Genomic DNA, 18,900 nt, shown 5'->3' with positions numbered 1-18,900 from the left:
ATAAACTAATGTGATTATTTAATAAGGCCTTTCTCTTGCTCCCTTGGAGTCTGTTTTTGTTTGGTTGCATCCATGGCAAAATGTATTATTTTCATCATCATCATCATTATTATTAATATTATCTTTGAAATTTAACATTAAACAACAGGTTTTCTTTCCCAAACCCGGACACAATTTCCTTTATTTCAAGAGTAGTATATCTAAGCCTCTTCAGTTTTATAAGACTACCTCCTCAATAGAATGACAGCAATTATTTAACCATGGGACCAAAAGAGTCTAGACTGTTGGGATTATCTAATAATCCTTTCTATTGCTTTCTATTTCTAATAATCCTTTCTAAGCCTTTCTATTGCTCCCTTAGAGTCTGTTGTTGAGTGTTTCCAACCATGGCAAGATGTATTATTTTCATCATCTTTATTAATGTAATTATTATTAATATTTTATTTAATGCTTAACATAGAAACAACAGTTGTTTTATTTTCAAAACCTAGACATCTTTGGCAGCCCCAGGTTGGGAATATCACGTAACATCAATAGATCCCATTAGCATCTAGTGACAATGTTCAATGCAAACTTCAAAGTCATCATCGGGCTAGAAGGAAGCAGGATTGATGGCAGAGGGTTTCTGAAATTGTACATCAGGGTGGTCCTGTAGGGGGTCCTGGTATTGGTCATATAATCATTAGAGAGTTAGTGACCTAGTGTTCCCAGATGAATAAAACAAACAATGTTCAATGCAAACTTCAAAGCCATCATTGGGCTAGAAGGAAGCAGGATTGATGGCAGAGGGTTTCTGAAATTGTACATCAGGGTGGTCCTGTAGGGGGTCCTGGTATTGGTCATATAATCATTAGAGAGTTAGTGACCTAGTGTTCCCAGATGAATAATTGAAATAAATTGTGGGATGTTATGTGTAAGGTCTTAACCCAGATTTCACTTGTTTGATTGTTTGTTCGTTTGTTTGTTTATTTGTTTGTTTTAGACTAGAAATTTCCACCACAGTATTAAGAAATGAGACCAAATCTTTGGCAACTGAGTTCAATCATTTGGATAGATATGTTTTAGCATGGTCCCAATATTGGGGAGTACTGAGGTCAGGGGAGAGGAGATGTTCAGTAAAGGGAACCTTTGCTCACTGTTGTTGGGAAGGAAAACTCATGAAGCCACCTGGAAATCAGTGTATAGTATTCTGAAAAGCGAAACACAAATATTACAGATGTCTCAGTTATACTACTCCTTGGCATATACCCAAAAGGGCTTACCATCCTTCTCCACAGAGATTTGCTTAGCCATTTTCATTGCAGCTCTATTCACATTGGCTAAGAAATCAAAACTATATAAATGTTCCAGGAGTGGAAATGTGGTGCATTTATACTATAAAATACTATTTATCTATAAAGAAAAATGATGATATTTTTCTGTAAATACATTGAACTAGAGAAGATCAAATTGAGTGTGTTTTACTGACTCAGAAAGGCTAATGAGGAATGTACTTATGTGAAGTTCCTATCTACAAATCATTCTACATGAATACATAACCTGGAAAAATTACTGATGCTAAGAAATTGAAAGATTTTTAGTTAAATTAAAACTAAGAAATTGGAGAGGGAACAAACCAGACAAAAGTGATCTGAAGAGATTTCTAGGAAAATGGGATATTTAATTTCAGACAGAGAAGGATATAAATAGAAATTCCAAATTTACCTAAGGCAAATTGAAATTGGATGACACCTAAATGAACATTGGTACAAAATCCCAATTTATTTCTAATATCAGAGATCAGACCTCTACTCTTGCCTGATGCATCTAAAACAAAAAGGGGAAACTGTAGAGAGTTGCATAATGCCACACCTTAAAGATGGAGCTGGTTTCTGCCTTCCACCTTCCCGATGGTAAGAGCTCTCTGTCACAAACAACTCCATATTTTGGCTAAGGCTGAGGATCTGGCTTGCTTCCATGTATGTGGGCCTATCTGCATTTCCCACAAGGCATGCTGGGGTTGGCTACCCAGAGGCTATTTTAAGCTGTGGGCTGGCTTTCTCCAGGGTCAGAAGATTGTTCAAGGTTCCTGAATAAATTGCATTGAGAAGAACAAAAAAAAAAAAAAAAAAGAAGATCAGAAAGAAGGAGAAGAGGACCTCCCCTATCAGTGGACTTGGGGAGAGGCATGCATGAAGAAAGGGGGGGAGGGTGGGACCGGGAGGGGAGGAGGGAGGGGCTTATGGGGGGATACAAAAGGAATAAAGTGTAATTAATAAAAGTTAAATAAAAATTGAAAAAAAAGACGAAAGAAAATGTCCCCATCTGACCAAGGAGACTTTCACACTTCCAATTCAGTACCAAAATGGGACAGAAACAAAAAGACCAAGAGATTATAACACCTTCCAACTCTACAGCAGAAGGTGTGGGACCAGTCATTAAGAGAACCTTAGACATTCCACCTCTCCCTATCAGACACCCAGACATACTATTTCCACCAGAAAAAAAAAAAAAAAAAAAAAAAAAAAAAAAAAAAAAAAACATGGCCCTTAAACCCAAGGATCCACAGAAACTTCTCGTGTAGAACAAGAAGACCTCAAGGCCTCTCCACATGAAGACTGACACCATGGGGACATCAAACCTTGCTCATCAACCCAATTGAAAGAATATTTATTTTTACTAAAGAGGGCTTAAAATCTGCACTTTCTATCCGTGAGTGACACACCATGTGTTGGTTTTCAGAGACAGGGTTTCTCTGTGTAACAAGCCCTGTCAAGCCTTGAAATCACAGTGGTCTGCCTACCTCTTTGAGGATTAATAGAGTGTTCCACCATGCCCAGAAATGTTTATTGGGTGCCTTGTTTTAAAGAATTCATTGTCTCTTCATCTGGATGGAATTCTCTAGACTGTGTGGTGAGGCAGACCATCCAGGCAAGGAGCATAGTAGGATCAAAGTGCCTCACTTCCAGGACAGGCTCCAGAGAGGAAATAGTAGGAGAAAAAGAATGACTTCACTGGTGTCTGTCCAGTGACCTAATTCGTCTAAGTATGCCCAACCTCTAGAATTTAAGGCCAACTTCCAGTAGCATCATGAAATTTAGGTCCATTCAATAGAGTCATGGTGAATAAAATCAGACTGTTCATGACTCAGTCACTTCTACAAGCCCCACCTCTTATTGTCATTCATTGGGGAGCAATCCATTAACAAATGTACCTTTGGGAAGATATTTTCTATACTAGCCCTGACAGCTCTACTTTGTGCCTACCCATGGACAGAATCTTTCAATTCCAAAGGGAGTCAAATTCAAAGAGTGCAGAATTCCAGCAGCCCAAGCAATTGCCACCCAATACAAAGCTTAGAAAACACAATTTGTGTTGCCAGAGAGGATGCTGGCACCAGTGGAATTTTCCTTTAAAAAACACATAGAGCCACTTTTGGAAAACTGGCAATGTGCCTTTGGAGTGGAAGCATCTTGAGCAGCAGCTGCTTCTCTTTGCACGTTACAACCATTGGCCACCCCATTCCTGGAGCCTCTGATTTGATAAATCAGCAGGGATTGGGCTGGTCACTAGTGTTAAAATGTATAGCCCAAGCTGAAACTTAATGATCCAGGTAAATGCAGGGTTGCTGAGTTCCAAGCAATTAAATAAAGAGATAAAATAGTTGCTATTGTTGCTAATGTATGCTGGTAGATCCTAATATGATGAAGTGAGTTTCAGAGAAAGAGTACAGTAAGGCCAAAGGCATACAGGATGGAAAAAGAAAGGCTCAGAATGAAGATTAGAAAGTCATGTGGAGTAACAGCTAAGAACATCTGTCTTGGAATGCACAGGCTTGAGGTCAGAATCCAGTAAACTTTCTTAAGTTTCATTATGTCTCAATGTTTTCCTTTTTGAATAAATCAAGCTAGGAATTCTCTGTAAAGTTTAGACAAACACACAGATTCAAATAGAGGTGAATCTAAGTATTTGGTGTGGAGTAAGTCCCAATGAAGAATTATAATTACATATTCTAGAATCAAAATTTGGGCTATGACAAAGCAGGAAATCATACTGTTAGTCTGCAGGAGCAGTTTATGTGTCAGCAAGCCCACACAATGTCTCATTGTCTACAAAGATAAGTGTCCTCAGGATTGTGGAAAATATTCAGTTACTACAATGTTTGCTGAATAGGCAAGAGGACTTGAATTCAGATCCACGTAACTCACAAAAAAATTAAGAAGTGTAAGCAGCTGCCTGTAACCCCAATGTTAGGAATGTATGTAGGAGGATCCTGAAGAATCACTGAACAGCCAGTAAATTAGTCCTAGTTTAGAGAGATGTAGTTTGAAACAGAATATAGAAGGCAGGTGAGAAAGACACCTTCATCAACCTCTTTCCTACACACACTCTCTCACACACACACATAAACACACTCACACCCCTCATTCATTGAAAGTTAATCTTATCCCTTCATTGCTGAGGTTGTAGGAGATTGGAAATTGCCTCTCTCCAGCCATCCACAAGCAATCATTCCAGTTGTAATCATCTCCAAGTGTAAGAAATACTGTTCAATGCCACTGTTCTCCCCTGTTCTCTTTACTTTCAGCCTGTCTTGAAAATCCCATTCTTTCAAGTAAGAAAAAAAAAAAAAACAAAAAAAAAATTAATCGGTCTAACAAAGACCTACAGGGTACACTGATCCTAACCATTGTACAATAGGCAGAAAAAAAAAGAGATTTTAAGATCACCAAAAACACCTGAGACAAAGATCAAAGATAGGTGGAGAAAAATGAAGAAGTTGCAAATGAAAAAAAAAAATATATATATATATATATATATATATATATATATATATATAAGAGTAAGGAAAGTTAACAGGGTGAGTGACTGTTTACAAGTATTTACCCACATATCGCTGGTGATAAGTGGATTGAAATCTACTGCAAACACATGAGATTAAAAGTTTGATATTTTACATTGTTATGGACACTGGTTACTGCTCGTGTCTAGCAAAAGTCAAGGTACAAAGTCTAAAGAGAATATGGTATTACTGATATGAGACTCGAACCCTGGGACTGCTTCCTTCTTCCTCTTCTGTATTCGCAGAGTAGAGGAGTAGTGCTCCCATCTAGTGCCTAAGCCACATGTATTCTTCTAAATACTGAAAAATCCAATTTTAACTTGGGTTGTACCAAGACCTTTTAATAGGTAGGCACTGGACCCTAGCTATCCATCTCCAGGAGAATAAAATTGAAATTTCTCAAATGATTATCTCCTCTCTCCCTAGAGTGTGTGAAGCAGAAGTGTGTCTAAAACCCACAAGAGGAACCTGGAAGACTACCAGCAGCTGTGCATCCTGGTGATCCAGACCCAGAAGTGCTACAAGGGTTGCTTCCAATCAGACTGTCAGAATGAGGGTGCCACTTCATCTTGCCTTTCTAAAGCAGCGTGGGCTAGCAGTGCTCTTAAAACAAAGCAAGTTCTATGAGGTAGGGAAACACACACTCATGATTCCTAGGCCCAATTCTAGCTTGCTGAATAGTTGTGTGGTGGTTTCAGGCATCATCTGTTCTTTTTTTTTTTTTTTAACTGAGCTCCTACTGTAATCTGCTTCCATGGTTAAAATCAGATAACCCCTGGGCTGGAAACACAGGTATATAATCCAATCTAGGTAGGAGGCAGAAGCAGGAAGACAACAAGTTCAGGGTTTACCAGATATACATAGTAAGGATATGCAAGGACAGCCTGAGCATCTTACAGCCTTTTTCAAAACAAAACAAAACAAAATACAACACAAAAAAGTCTTGGAATACAGTTCCTTAGTTGAGCATGTACAATGTCCAGGGCAGAAATACTAATATACATGTAATAATATTAAACAAATTAGAACAAGGGCATTTACCCTTGTGCTTTAAAATGTATTTTGTGTTTTTTTGTTTTTGCTTCTATTCAATGTCTATAGTATATATAATGTGTATATGCACTTTCATGTGATTCCTTCTCTGAATAGTGATGTTTTGGTAGGATTTAGTGGGACATGACCTCCTTACATCCACAGTTAAAGTGTATAGAGCATTGTTCTCTCTGCTATGTCTCCCTATCATATGGCGTTTGATTTCAAACTGATAACTTTGGTACTACATCTAGCATCGAATAAATCCACAGCAATGCTGAACAAAGGCTTACAAAGTTCACCCTATCTTCTGGACTGTATTCTGGGCACAAATACTGTAGAATACTCACATGCATTCGACACAGCCTTGATATCAACACTGACACCTGCCTGCCCCTTTAATAGATGTTAAATACTTTTCTTTTTAAATGGAAACCTACATGCTAGGTATGGGGTACCTCCCTACAAGTTTTTAGTCAAATGGAGTCCCCAGGAACTCCCAACATAGTAAATGTTAATGATATTATTCTTGTATGCCCATCATAACTAGATTGTAAGTTCCTTTTGATGAAGACACAGCAGCTCAGGAAAGCTTAAGAAGCAAGCTCAGGATAATGGACTATAGCAGCCATGCTATTTTCCCTGAAGTGTGCATTCTACTCACAGTCTAGAGAAGTTTTTCCCAACCTTCCTAAAGCTGTGAACTTCAAAAAATTTCCTTATATTACAGTGAACATAATAAAAAGTAAAACATCATGTGTGTTACTTTAAAACTGTAGATTGTTTGAGTTAGGAATCATAATGGAAATATCTGATTTGCATGATATGTCATAGTTTAACTCTGTGAAAGCCTTACATGTCCACACCCAGTACAAAAGGAGAAAAAAAAACTTACAGAATGAGAACCGTTGGTCTATGGGAATATGTGAGGATCAATCTAGTCACACAGCTGCAGTCCACACTACTAAAAGATCTCAGTAAATATAGAAACTAATACATTATGCTACAAGGGAATGGAAATTCATCATTTCGATTTCATTTTTGCTTTGAATTTGATGATCTTGTATACAACAGGTAGATTTTTTAGTATGCAATTTGAATTGTTTCATTCAGGAAACATTTTTTTTTTTTTTGCTATTTTCCCTCAGACTTCACAATTATATAAAGAACCAAAAGATGTCATCATAACTATCTTAGTTGTCCCCAGGATGAGGTCAGATTCTATCTTCCAGTATGTTATAATTCATTAGAAAAAGAGGAAGACCAAGGTTTGAAGCAAGAAAACGAGATGTCTCAATAGATTATCCCAGAAGTTTACACAAACTGCTTGGAAAAATGCAGAAGACAGAATGTTGAATTCTTTCACCATGTAACATTCAGCCACTTTCAAAGACCGTAATCCTAAATATTCACCTTAATGAAGGTAATGACAGGCACATTTCCACATTTCACAAAACAGATCCTGATAAATTGATTCAAGTAATCTCCAATCTGAAAAGATATGGGTACCAATCTTTCTTTTAAATTTAATTGTTTAGAATTTGTACTGCATATTCAAAACAAGGTCAGAGATCAACCTGTAATGCTAGAAACCAATTTAAACTACCTTATCCTGGAGCCTTGGTGGATCATCAGGTCCAACACTCAGGACACCAAGCTCCAGAAGACTTTTTTGATTCATGCAGACTCTAGGCTCTACACTTCTATTGCAGGCAGGAGTGCTGTGCTCAACCTCCATTATTGAGTACATCTAGGTCACTGGGGCACACAGCTGAATCCTCAGGCCTACAAAAGCCAGAGCCCCATGACAGCAGCCCTCAGATACTCCACCAAGATTCACCCTTCTGTCAGTTCAACTCGCTGAACTGACAGAACTGTGGGAATCCCTAGTTGGTCAAAAGGACTGCACCCAAAAATTATACCTTAAGAGTAACAACTGCTGCTCACTAAAATCTGAGCAAGAAAACCTGCAGCACAGCAGAAATCACCAGCATCTCTCCATATGAGAGGAGAGCCTTCCTGAACATGACAGTTGCCACACAGGTCCATATGCCTGAGGTGAACTGTGATAATTCCTGAGAAGCACCACCATTCAGTTGACCATACCCAAAAAGCAGAGGAAAACTTCAGAAACCTGCCAAATAGATTCTCCCCTACCCCAGGACATAGCAGGCAACAGAAATTAACAGACAACACCTGAGACAGAGAAATGGGTAGAGGCCAGAGTAAAAAGATAACCAAGAAAAGGAAAAGCAATATGGCATCCCCAGAACCAAGTTATTCTGGGGCAAGTAGCCCTAGACAACCTAACTAACATAAGAGAAATTCAAGAAGATGACCTTATGTCTATAATTATGAAGAGGTTAATGGAGGAAGTAAATAAAATGAATAAAGAACTAGGAGAAGATATAATAAAACAGATTATCTGTAAAGAAATACAGGAAGATGCAGCCAAACAGTTTGTGGCACTCAGATAGGAAATGATTAAATCACTGGAAAAAAAAATAAGCACATGAATGTTCAAAGAAACAAGTGAAGGTATTGAAGGAAAATACAGTCAGACAGGTGAAAGAAATAAAAACGGTTCAAGATCTGAAGATAGAATTGGAAAAATTAAAGAAAACACAAATGGAGGAAATTGCAGAGAGAATGAACTTAGGGAAGAAAACAGGAACTACAGAGGTAAGCATAACCAACAGACTACAAGAGATGGAAAAAAGAATCTCAGGTGTGGAAGATACGAAGAAATCGATGTATCTGTTAAAGACAATAATAAATCTAAAAAATTCCTGACACAAAACATCCAATAAATCCAAGAAAATATAAAACCACAAAAACTAAGTACACTAGGAATAAAGAAAAAGAAAAATTCTCTCCTCCAAGGCCCAGAAAATAATTTCAATAAAATCATTGAAGAAAATTTCCCCAACTTAAAGTGAAGGCCTATAAGAATTCAAGAGGCCTACAGATCACCTAATAAATTAGACCAGAAAAGAAAATACTTCCACAACATAATAATCAAAACAGTAAGTATACAGAACAAAGAAAAAAATACTAAAATCTGCAAGGAAAAATGCCATGTAACATATAATGGCAAACATATCAGAATCACACCTGACTCCTCAACAGAAACTATGAAAGCCTGAAAAGACTGGTCAGATATCATGCAGACCCTAAGATAACCCTAAGAGATGTGAGCCTAAACTACTGTATCCAGCAAAACTCTCTGTCCTCATAGATGGAGAAAACAAGATTTTCAATGACTAAAACAAATTCCAATAATACCTACACACAAATCCAGAGTGTCAGAAGATACTAGAAGGAAAAATACAACCCAAGAAAACTAACTACTTTCAAGAAATCACAGGAAAAAAATAACCTCACTACAGCAAAACAAAAAGTAGTCAAACACACTACCATACCCAACATCATTATCAAAGGCTCTAACAGCAACTGGTCAATAATCTCCCTCAACATCAATGGACAGAAGTACCCAATAAAATCATAGACTAACAGGATGGATGCATAAATAAGACCCAACAATCTATTGAATACAAGAAACACATGTAAAGCACAAAGATAGACATTACTTCAGAGTAAAGGGCTGGAAAATGGTTTTGCAAACAAATGGACCCAAGAAGCAAGCAGGAGTAGCCATTCTAATATCTTATAAAGTAGATTTTCAAACAAAATTAATCAAAAGAGATAGAGAAGGACACTTAATACTCATTAAGGGAAAAAATCCACTAGAAAGATGTCACAATCCTGAACATCTATGCCCCAAAGCAAGGGCACCCACATTTGTAAAAGAAACTTTAAGAAAACTTAAACAACACATAGATCCCTATACAATAATAGTGGGAGACTTCAACACCCCACCCTCAACAAAGGACAGATCAACAAAACTGAAATTAAACAAAGAAACAATAACTCTGGCAGGGGTCATGAAACAAATGGACCTCACAGAAACTTACAGAACCTTTCACCCAAACACCAAAGCATTTACTTTCTTCTCAGCACCTCATGGAACCTTCTCCAAAACAGAGCATATAGTTGGTCACAAAACAAGACTCAATTAATACAGGAAGATTGGAAAGATCCCTTGTATCCTATCTGTTCACTATGGACTAAAGCTGTACCTCAATGACAAAAATAGCAAAAGGCCTACACATACATGGAAACTGAATAACTTGCTACTAAATGACAGTGGGGTCAGAGAAGAAATAGAAAAGAAAATAAAGACTTTATAGAATTCATTGAAAATGAAGTCACAAAATATACAAACTTATGTGACATAATGAAAGCAGTGCTAAGAGGAATGTTCAAACCCCTAAGTGCCTTCAAGATGAAAGTTGAAACATCTCATTCAATCAACTTAACGGCTTGGCTCACTTAAAAGCCCTAACAGGGGGAGGGGAAAGAAGCAGACACAGCAAAGAGGAGTAGATCTCTGAAAATAATAAAACTCAGTGCTGAAATCAATGAGTTAGAAACAAATAAAACAATTCAAAAAATCAATGAAACCAAGAGCTGGTTCTTTGAGAAAATCAACAAGATAGACAAACCCTTAGCCAAACTAACTAAAAGGCAGGGAGACACTATCAAAAAAGGGGGGGGAGGATATAATCACAGACACTGAAGAAATCCAAGCAATAATGACATATTTTAAAAGCCTATATGCCACAAATTTTGAAAATCTAAATAAGATGGACAATTTCCTGGAGTGACTCCACGTGTCAGAGCTGAATCAAGACCAGGTAAATCAATTAAATAGTCTTATATTACCTAAGGAAATAGACTTTGTCATCAAAAGTCTCCCATCCTAAAAAACAAACAAACAAACAAAAAGTAAACCAAAAACAAACAAACAAACAAACAAAAAGACAAGCCAAGGGCCAGATGGTTTAAGTGCAGAATTCTACAAGACCTTCAAAGAAGAGCTAAAAGCAATATTCTTCAAACTGTTCCACAAAATAGAAACATAAGGAATACTACCAAACTCATTCTATGAAGCCACAGTCACCTTGTTACCTAAACCTCACAAAGACCCAACAAAGAATGAGAATTTCAGGCCAATCTCCCTGATGAACATTGATGCAAAAATACTCAACAATATACCTGCAAACCGAATCCAAGAACACATCAAAGATATCATCCACTATGACCAAGTAGGCTTTATCACAGGCATGCAGGGGTGGTTCCATATAAGGAAATCCATTAATATGATCCACCACATAAACAAACTGATGGAGAAAAACTACATGATCATCTCCTTATATGCTGAGAAGGCATTTGACAAAATCCATCATCCATTCATGTTTAAAGTCTTGGAGAGATGAGGGATATATGGCACATTCCTGGACATAGTAAAGGCAATACACAGCAAGCCTATATCCAATATCAAAATCAACGGAGAGAAACTTAAATCAATCCTACTGAAATCAGGGATACCATGGCAAGGCTGCCCACTCTCTATATGTATGTTTTCAACATTTTTCTTGAAGTCCTTGCTAGAGCAATAAGACAATAGGAGATCAAGTGGATACAAATTGGAAAGGAAGAAGTCAAAGTTACAGTATTAACACCTTCAACAAAGTGGCTGGATACAAAATTAATTAAAAAAAAATCAGTAGCCTTCCTGTATACAAAAGACAAAAGGGCTGAGATAGAAATTGAGGAAGCAACACCCATCACAATAGCCATAAAGTACCTTGGTGTGAAGCTAACCAAGCAAGTCAAAGACTTGAATAAAAAAAATTATACTCTCTGAAGAAAGAATTAAAAGAAGATATCAGAAGATGGAAAAATCTCCCATGCTCATAACTTGGCAGGATTAATATAGTAAAAATGGCCATCATAACAAAAGCAATCTACAGATTCAATGCAATTACCATCAAATTACATTAAAAAAAATTTCTTTCCAGACCTGGAAAGAAAAATTCTCACCTTCATATCAAACAGCAGGAAACCCAACATTGCCAAAACAATCCATAACAGTAAAAGATCTTCAGGATGTTTTTCCATCCCTGATCTTAAGCTATACTATAGAACAACAATACAAAAAACTGCATGGTACAGGCAAGGAAACAGACTGGTTGTTCAATGGAATCAAATAGAAGACCCTGACATAAATCCACATACTTGTGGACACTGGATATTTAAGGAAGATTCCAAAAAAATTCAATGGCAAATAGACAGCATCTTCAACAAATGGTGCTTGACTAATTTGATGTCTAATTGGATGACTAATAGGATGTAGAAAAAAATGCAAATAAATCCATACTTATCACCCTTCACAAAACTAAAGTCCAAGTAGATCAAAGATCTTAATATAAAACAAAACACACTAAACTGCTTAGAAGAAAAAGTGGGGAAGAAATTTGAACTCATTGCCACAGGAGAGAACTTCCTGAAGAGAACATCAACAGCACAGGCTCTAAGAACAACAATCAATAAATGGGTCCCCTGAAACTGAAAATTTCTGTAAAGCAAAGGAGACTGTCCTCAGAACAAAAGTACAGGCTACAAATTGGGAAAGAATCTTCATCAACCCTATATCTGACAGTGGAGTAATATCAAGTATATATAAAGAAGTCAAGAAATTAAACAGCAACAAATCAAGTAATTTAATTAAAAATGGAGTACAAAGCTAAACAGAGAATTTTCAACAGAGGAATATCGAATGGCAGAGAAACACTTGAAATGTTCAACATCCTTAGTCATGAGGGAAATGCAAATAAAAGGGACCCTGATATTTCTCCTTATACTCATCAGAATGGCTAAGATCAAATCCTCAACTGACAACACACATTGGAGGGGTTGTAGAGAAAGGGGAACCTTCCTCCACTGCTAGTGTGAATGTAAACTTGAACAACCTCTCTGGAAAGCAATCTGGTTCTACCTCAGACAACTAGGATAAGCACTTCCTTAAGAACGAGCTATACCACTCCTAGGCATATACCCAAAAGTGGCTCAGGTACACAATAAAGGCATTTGTTCAACCATGTTTGTAGAAGCCTCATTTGTAATAGCAAGAAGCTGGAAAGAGCCCAGATGCCCCTCAATGGAGGAATGGATACAGAAATCATAGTACATCTACACAATGGAATATTATTCAGCAATAAAAAAAAATACAAGGAAATCATGAAATATGCAGGTAAATAGTGGGATCTGGAAAAGATCATCCTGAGTGAGCTATGCCAAAAGCAGAAAGTTGCACACACAGTATATACTCATTCATATAGATATATAATACAGGATAAACCTACTAAAATCTGTACGCTTAAACTAATCAAGAGGGAGGACTCTTGATAAAATGCTCAATTCCTATCGATAAAGACAATGAGGCTGGACATCAGAAGAAGGAGAAAAGAGGAAACAAGTCAGGTGCCTAACACAGAGAACCTCTGAAAGGCTCTGCTCGCAGACTATAAATGTAGATGCTAAGACTTATGGGCAACTTTTGAGTAGATTCCAGGGAAGCTTAGGAAAGAAGTGTGAAACAGTAACATCTGGAGAAGACAGGAACTCCACATGGAGAGCAACAGAATAAAAAATTTCTGTACAGAGGGGTCTTTCCTGAGACTGATACTCCAACCAAGGACTATGCATGGAGATAACCTAAGACCCCTGAACAGTTGTAGGCCATGGCAGTTCCGTATCCAAGTGGGTTACATTGTAATTAAGAACAGGGACTGTGTCTGACATGAACTGATTGGCCTGCTCTTTAATTACCTCCCCCTGAGAAGGAAGCAACATTACCAGGCCACAGAAGAAAACAATGCAACCACTCCTGATGAGACCTAATTGACTAGGATCAGAAAGAACAAAAAGAAGACCTGTCCTATCAATGGACTTGGGGAGGGGCATTCAGGCAGAGGGTGGAGGAAGAGATGGATCAAAACAGGAGGAGGGAGGGAATCATTGGGGGATACAAAATGAATAAAGAGTAATTATTAAAGAATTAAAAATAATTCTGTTTACATTAAAATATTCCTTACATGAAAAATTGATGAAATAAATTCATGTGATTAATATTTAAAAAAAAAGAAAATAGTAGTGAAACAAAATTTTCATTTTCTATACAGGGTAGTTTTTTTTTTTACCATTTTATATATGATGTAGTATTTAGAAAAATTCATATCTTTTTCACTTCTCTTCAATTTCTCTCAAATTATCCAACAACCACCTCTCAAATTCATGACCTCTTATCTTCTTAATTATAAATAATGTATTATAGTCATAAATGTGTTTTGTATATACACATTTACAAATACAACTTGCATAATCTCTTTAGTGTTACTCATATGAACACTTATTTTGTGCTAATCACTTGGATTTAGAAAACATAAATTGAAGCTCCATCTAAGCCTGACTCCCCTTTCCTCATCAGCCACTAATTTTCAGTAAAACTTTACTTAGGTTTACAACACTCGGAGATTTCACATATTTACGTTGGCATATCATCTGGGTTTGGCATTGGTTAGTTTTGGTTTAGGGAACCACATTATTGTAATTCATGCTTTCACCTTTCTAGAAAGACACTACCTCACAGCAGGCATGCTGTTTTTCTTCTGGCTTTTACAATCTTCTTCCCTTCATTTGAAATATTATGCATTATATATTATGTATATTATGTATAGATGTATTATTGATATATCAATTGACAATGTAAAGTCCTCAGTTAGGTGATTTCTATGTTTTGACTAGTTCTCAATCTTTGTTATATCCTCCTTTGTTACATATGCAGCTATTACAAGCTTCTTTGATGATAGATGAGACCTGTCTTTTCCTGGAGATAAAACTGTGAGTTCTTAGAGTGCACTTTTATGTTATGCTGGTTTCAGAACTGACATTTATTTCTCTGTAGTTCATGGCTTCACCAATCATGATTAGTAGGCTAGGTTTACAATACTGGTAAGTGAGGCCTTTTATTTGGGAGTCCTGTAACAACATTTCCCTTAAGGCTACACAAAGTATCATATAATATCTCTAATATTCCCACCTACTTACCACTGTGGAATTACCTATTAAGGCAGGCATTACCAGGCAAATTCCTGGAGGACCCAAGTTGATTAATGCAATTTCTCTCCAATGTAATTTCTATGCTTTCTTCTCAGACAAATAGGTTTAAGGAGAAAAAAAGCAAGATTTAAGAGTGTCTCAGAAACATAATCAATCATCCCTTACTGAAGATATAGGAAGTTAAATTATTTAAACACAATTCTATTTAGTAGAAAAACATCACTAATGATGAGCTTTTATTTTAGAAACACAAAAGAATATATATTACCCTATTAGGGAAAAAGGAACTAAAAAACTAATTGTCTAGTTATTCCTCAAAAGTCTTTATCTAAGAGGCTTGTGATTTTTAATTTTCCTTCTTTAGTTTTTCATGTTGCTCACATACATATACCTATGCACACATATCTATATTTGTCTATCTATCTATATCTAATTTTATACTATTATATTGATGGTAACATCTGTGTTGGCAGAGTTGAGGATTATAAGAATAACAATCCTCAACTGCAAGATGGCATTTCCAGGTAGAAGTTCTAACTCTTGTTCTGTTGACAGGTTCACCATGTAAGAAAGTTGTTCATTCTTTTACCTAAGTTTAGCCAAATTATGAGTAGAAGAAAAGAAAATATAAGATTTCTCAATGGTGAGTTGGTAATAGAATGATTCAATTAGGAGTTTCAGTACATTGTTCTTCCTGCATCTGTTTTACACTTACTGGAAACCATGAATCATTATGATTGACTAATGATTAAATATTAATAATGAAAAAATGAATTTTAAAGGTAATGTGGATTTTTTAATGTTATATTCTCTGAAACAATGTGACTCAAATGATTTAAAAGAAAAGATGACTAGTCAATGTATCTTCTGGGAAAACTGTATTTAAATATTAAAATGCCATATTTCACACTCGTTTTGAGTAAAACTTAGCTATGAAGTTAAGATTAAAATTAAGGTTAAGTAAAGAGGTATGAATTAACTTCTCCAAGTTATCCAAACAGGAAGGAAGTACTCAAATGAGTAAGGAACAGTGGACCCCAGGAAACTATAGACTTGAGTCTTTCTGTTAGGAGGCTATCCCACAGTGGGGGAAACCTCAGATCTGACCTCATGACTTGAAGTTCAAGAAAAGATTCTGGTTTTGAGCAGGCTCCACAATCTAGCATCCAGCTGCATGCATGATCGCTGTGCTCACCTGCAACTGATTACTACAAGGTTATTTGAACATAGTTCCAACAATAGACCTATAGAAGCCTGAGAGACACTGAATCAGTCACAAGATACTGCTCCGAGGTAAACCAGTTCTCCCTAGCTAAACTGGATTAACTGAGGGATTCTCTTGTGATTCAAGAGTGTTGCACCCTGCAAAAAAGTATAAAAACATAAGCTTTTATAAATTCCTAAATTCAAAACAAAAATTCCAGAAGCATGGTAAGTGTCTCCAGGACTTCAACTGGTGACAAGACTGATCTCCTGATTAGCAATGTGCACAGTTAACACACAGGTCCATATGTCTGCAGTGAGCTATGGCCATTCCTAAGAAGGATCACACTTTGGTTACCATATGTTGCGACCCGCGTAATTGTCTCGCCAGCACGAATGTACACGGACAACAGGATCCTTCTGCAGCAAGCTTTATTGCAGTCAAGCGATGAAAGGAGGAAGACCCTGAGAACCAAAGTGGCACTGTTTATATAAGCCCTGCTCACACCAGAGTGGTGTGAGATGACGTATCATTCCCTGATTGGCTGCTTACCCATGGTGTGAGATGACATATCATCCCCTGATTGGCTGCTCACCCATCACCCCATATGACGCCCCGGGCTGGGCTCCTGACTTGGCGCGCTATTGCCGAATGGTCATGTGCTCTAGGATTTGTTTACCAGTTTTGAGGGCAGAAGCCAGCACCATGGAGACCAAACCCCGGCTCTCCACATCTCCCCCTTTTTTATTTTGTTTGAACAGTAAGCTTCCTATTGTCAATACAGCATTATGCCAGAAAGCCAACGTCTGAGCCTGGTGGAAGGCAATGTTTCAACCATTGCCCGTCATTGGAGCAACCTCCTCACTGTGAGGCTGTCCTGTCTTGTTGGTGAAGACTTATTTGCACTCTTCTGTCACTGACTTTCCAGATCGTTTGGCAAGAGAAAAATTGTGATTTATACCCATCCCCGTGCAATGGGAAACAGATCCCTAGGGAGTGCAAGGGCTGTAAATCCAGATTGTGGCATGTGCCTGCAAAGACAGAGGCAACCTTGTCAAACATTAATTTTTCAGCATGGATAACCAAATATTGGAGGAGGTGGGTTGCTCCAGAGTGGCTAGCACCTGTGCAATCACCACCTTGTCACATTTTTGTTGGGTTTTGAGTTTGCAGAACAACCAGAGGACAAATATTAAACCACAGCACAGGGCAGCGCCAAACATCCCAACGCCCACCCATTCCTTAAAATAAGAAAAGGCGGAAGAAACCCAGGATAATAAGCCATCTGTGAGCAATAAATCCACTCAAGTAGAATCAATTGTCACCACCGTTGCCCTTAGCTCTTCAAGTAGTTGCAGGTATATTCGTTGAAAGATCATCTTCAGCTGCCGCGAGCTTTCGCGTGAGGTGCTCCGGTACCCAGAATGGATTGTTTTCTTCCTGTGGGAAAACACAGACAGCTCCCCTGGATCTTATTAAGATAGGATCTGGGCCTTTCCATTAACCAGTCAAGACATTCTTCCATTTGACCATTTCCTTAGGCCTATCAGGCTCTACAGGGCATGGCTTGCAGCCGGTGTTAAGGCTCTGGGTGAAGAAATATGAGCATCCCCTTCCAAAATATCAAATAGGGGTTTTAATTCAGCAGAAGGAATCTTTAAAAATGGCCTCAGCCAATTTATATCACCTAATAATTTTTAAAAATCAATTAAGGTATGTAAATGGTCCCTGCAAATTTCTATTTTTTGAGGAACTATTTTGTCCAGGTAAATGACCGTTCCCAAAAAGGAACATACCTCTGAAATCTAGACCTTTTCAGTGGCAATATGCAATCCACATTGCTGCAGGGTTTTTTGCAACAAAGGATGCGCATCTTACAAAATGGCTAACTCCTCATGACACAAGAGAATATCATCCATATAATGAATCAGCAACAAGAAAGGAAATTGCTGTCTAACTGGTTCAAGAGCCATCTGCACATACAATTGACACATGGTGGGGCTATTAGCCATGCCTTGAGGTAAAACCCTCCATTGATATCTTTTATCTGGTTTATGATGATTAACAGAAGGTAATGTAAAGGCAAATCTTTGTCTGTCTTGTGGGCACAATGGAATGGATTAAAAACAATCCCTGATATCTATAATTGTAATTCTCCATTGCTTAGGTAGGGCTGAAAGCAGAGGCAAGCCTCATTGCACTGTTTCAAATAATCACATCTGTGCATTAATAGCCCTCAAATCATGGAGAAATCTCCATTTTCCTGATTTCTTTTTTATAACAAAAATGGGTGTATTCCATGGAGAGGCAGAGGGCTCCAAATGACCAAGCTGAGTTTGTTCTTCCACTAATTGAGTGGCAGCCTCTAACTTTTCAGAGGAAAGGGGCCATTGAGGAACCCATATGGCCTCCTCTGTGAGCCAGGATATGGGCATAGAACCCTCAATGGCAGCTAATGAAAACTCAAGCCCTGTCTTTCTTTATTATTTTCTTGTGAAATTGGGTCTATTCTCCCTTGTTCTTTCTTGCCAAGACCTTTTCCTTCCTTATACCCCATCCTTTTCATAATATCAACCGCTTGTTGAGAATACTCATTGGTCAATGCCAATCCTAAATCCTGCAAAATATCTCTTCCCCAGAGATTGACAGGGAGAGGAAGAACATATGGTATGAAGCTTCCTCTTTGACCTTCTGGTGCCTGCCACATCAAAGAACGTGAACTAACCACAGGGCCGGCCTCATATCCCAACCCTTGTAAGGAGTGGGATGATTGTGTAACAGGCCACGCCTTAGGCCACCAGGTGGAAGAGATAATGCT

The sequence above is a fragment of the Meriones unguiculatus genome, assembly GCF_030254825.1.
Source record: "Meriones unguiculatus strain TT.TT164.6M chromosome Y unlocalized genomic scaffold, Bangor_MerUng_6.1 ChrY_unordered_Scaffold_23, whole genome shotgun sequence".
In the NCBI taxonomy this organism is placed as follows: domain Eukaryota; kingdom Metazoa; phylum Chordata; class Mammalia; order Rodentia; family Muridae; genus Meriones; species Meriones unguiculatus.
This window is presented reverse-complemented; position numbering follows the sequence as displayed.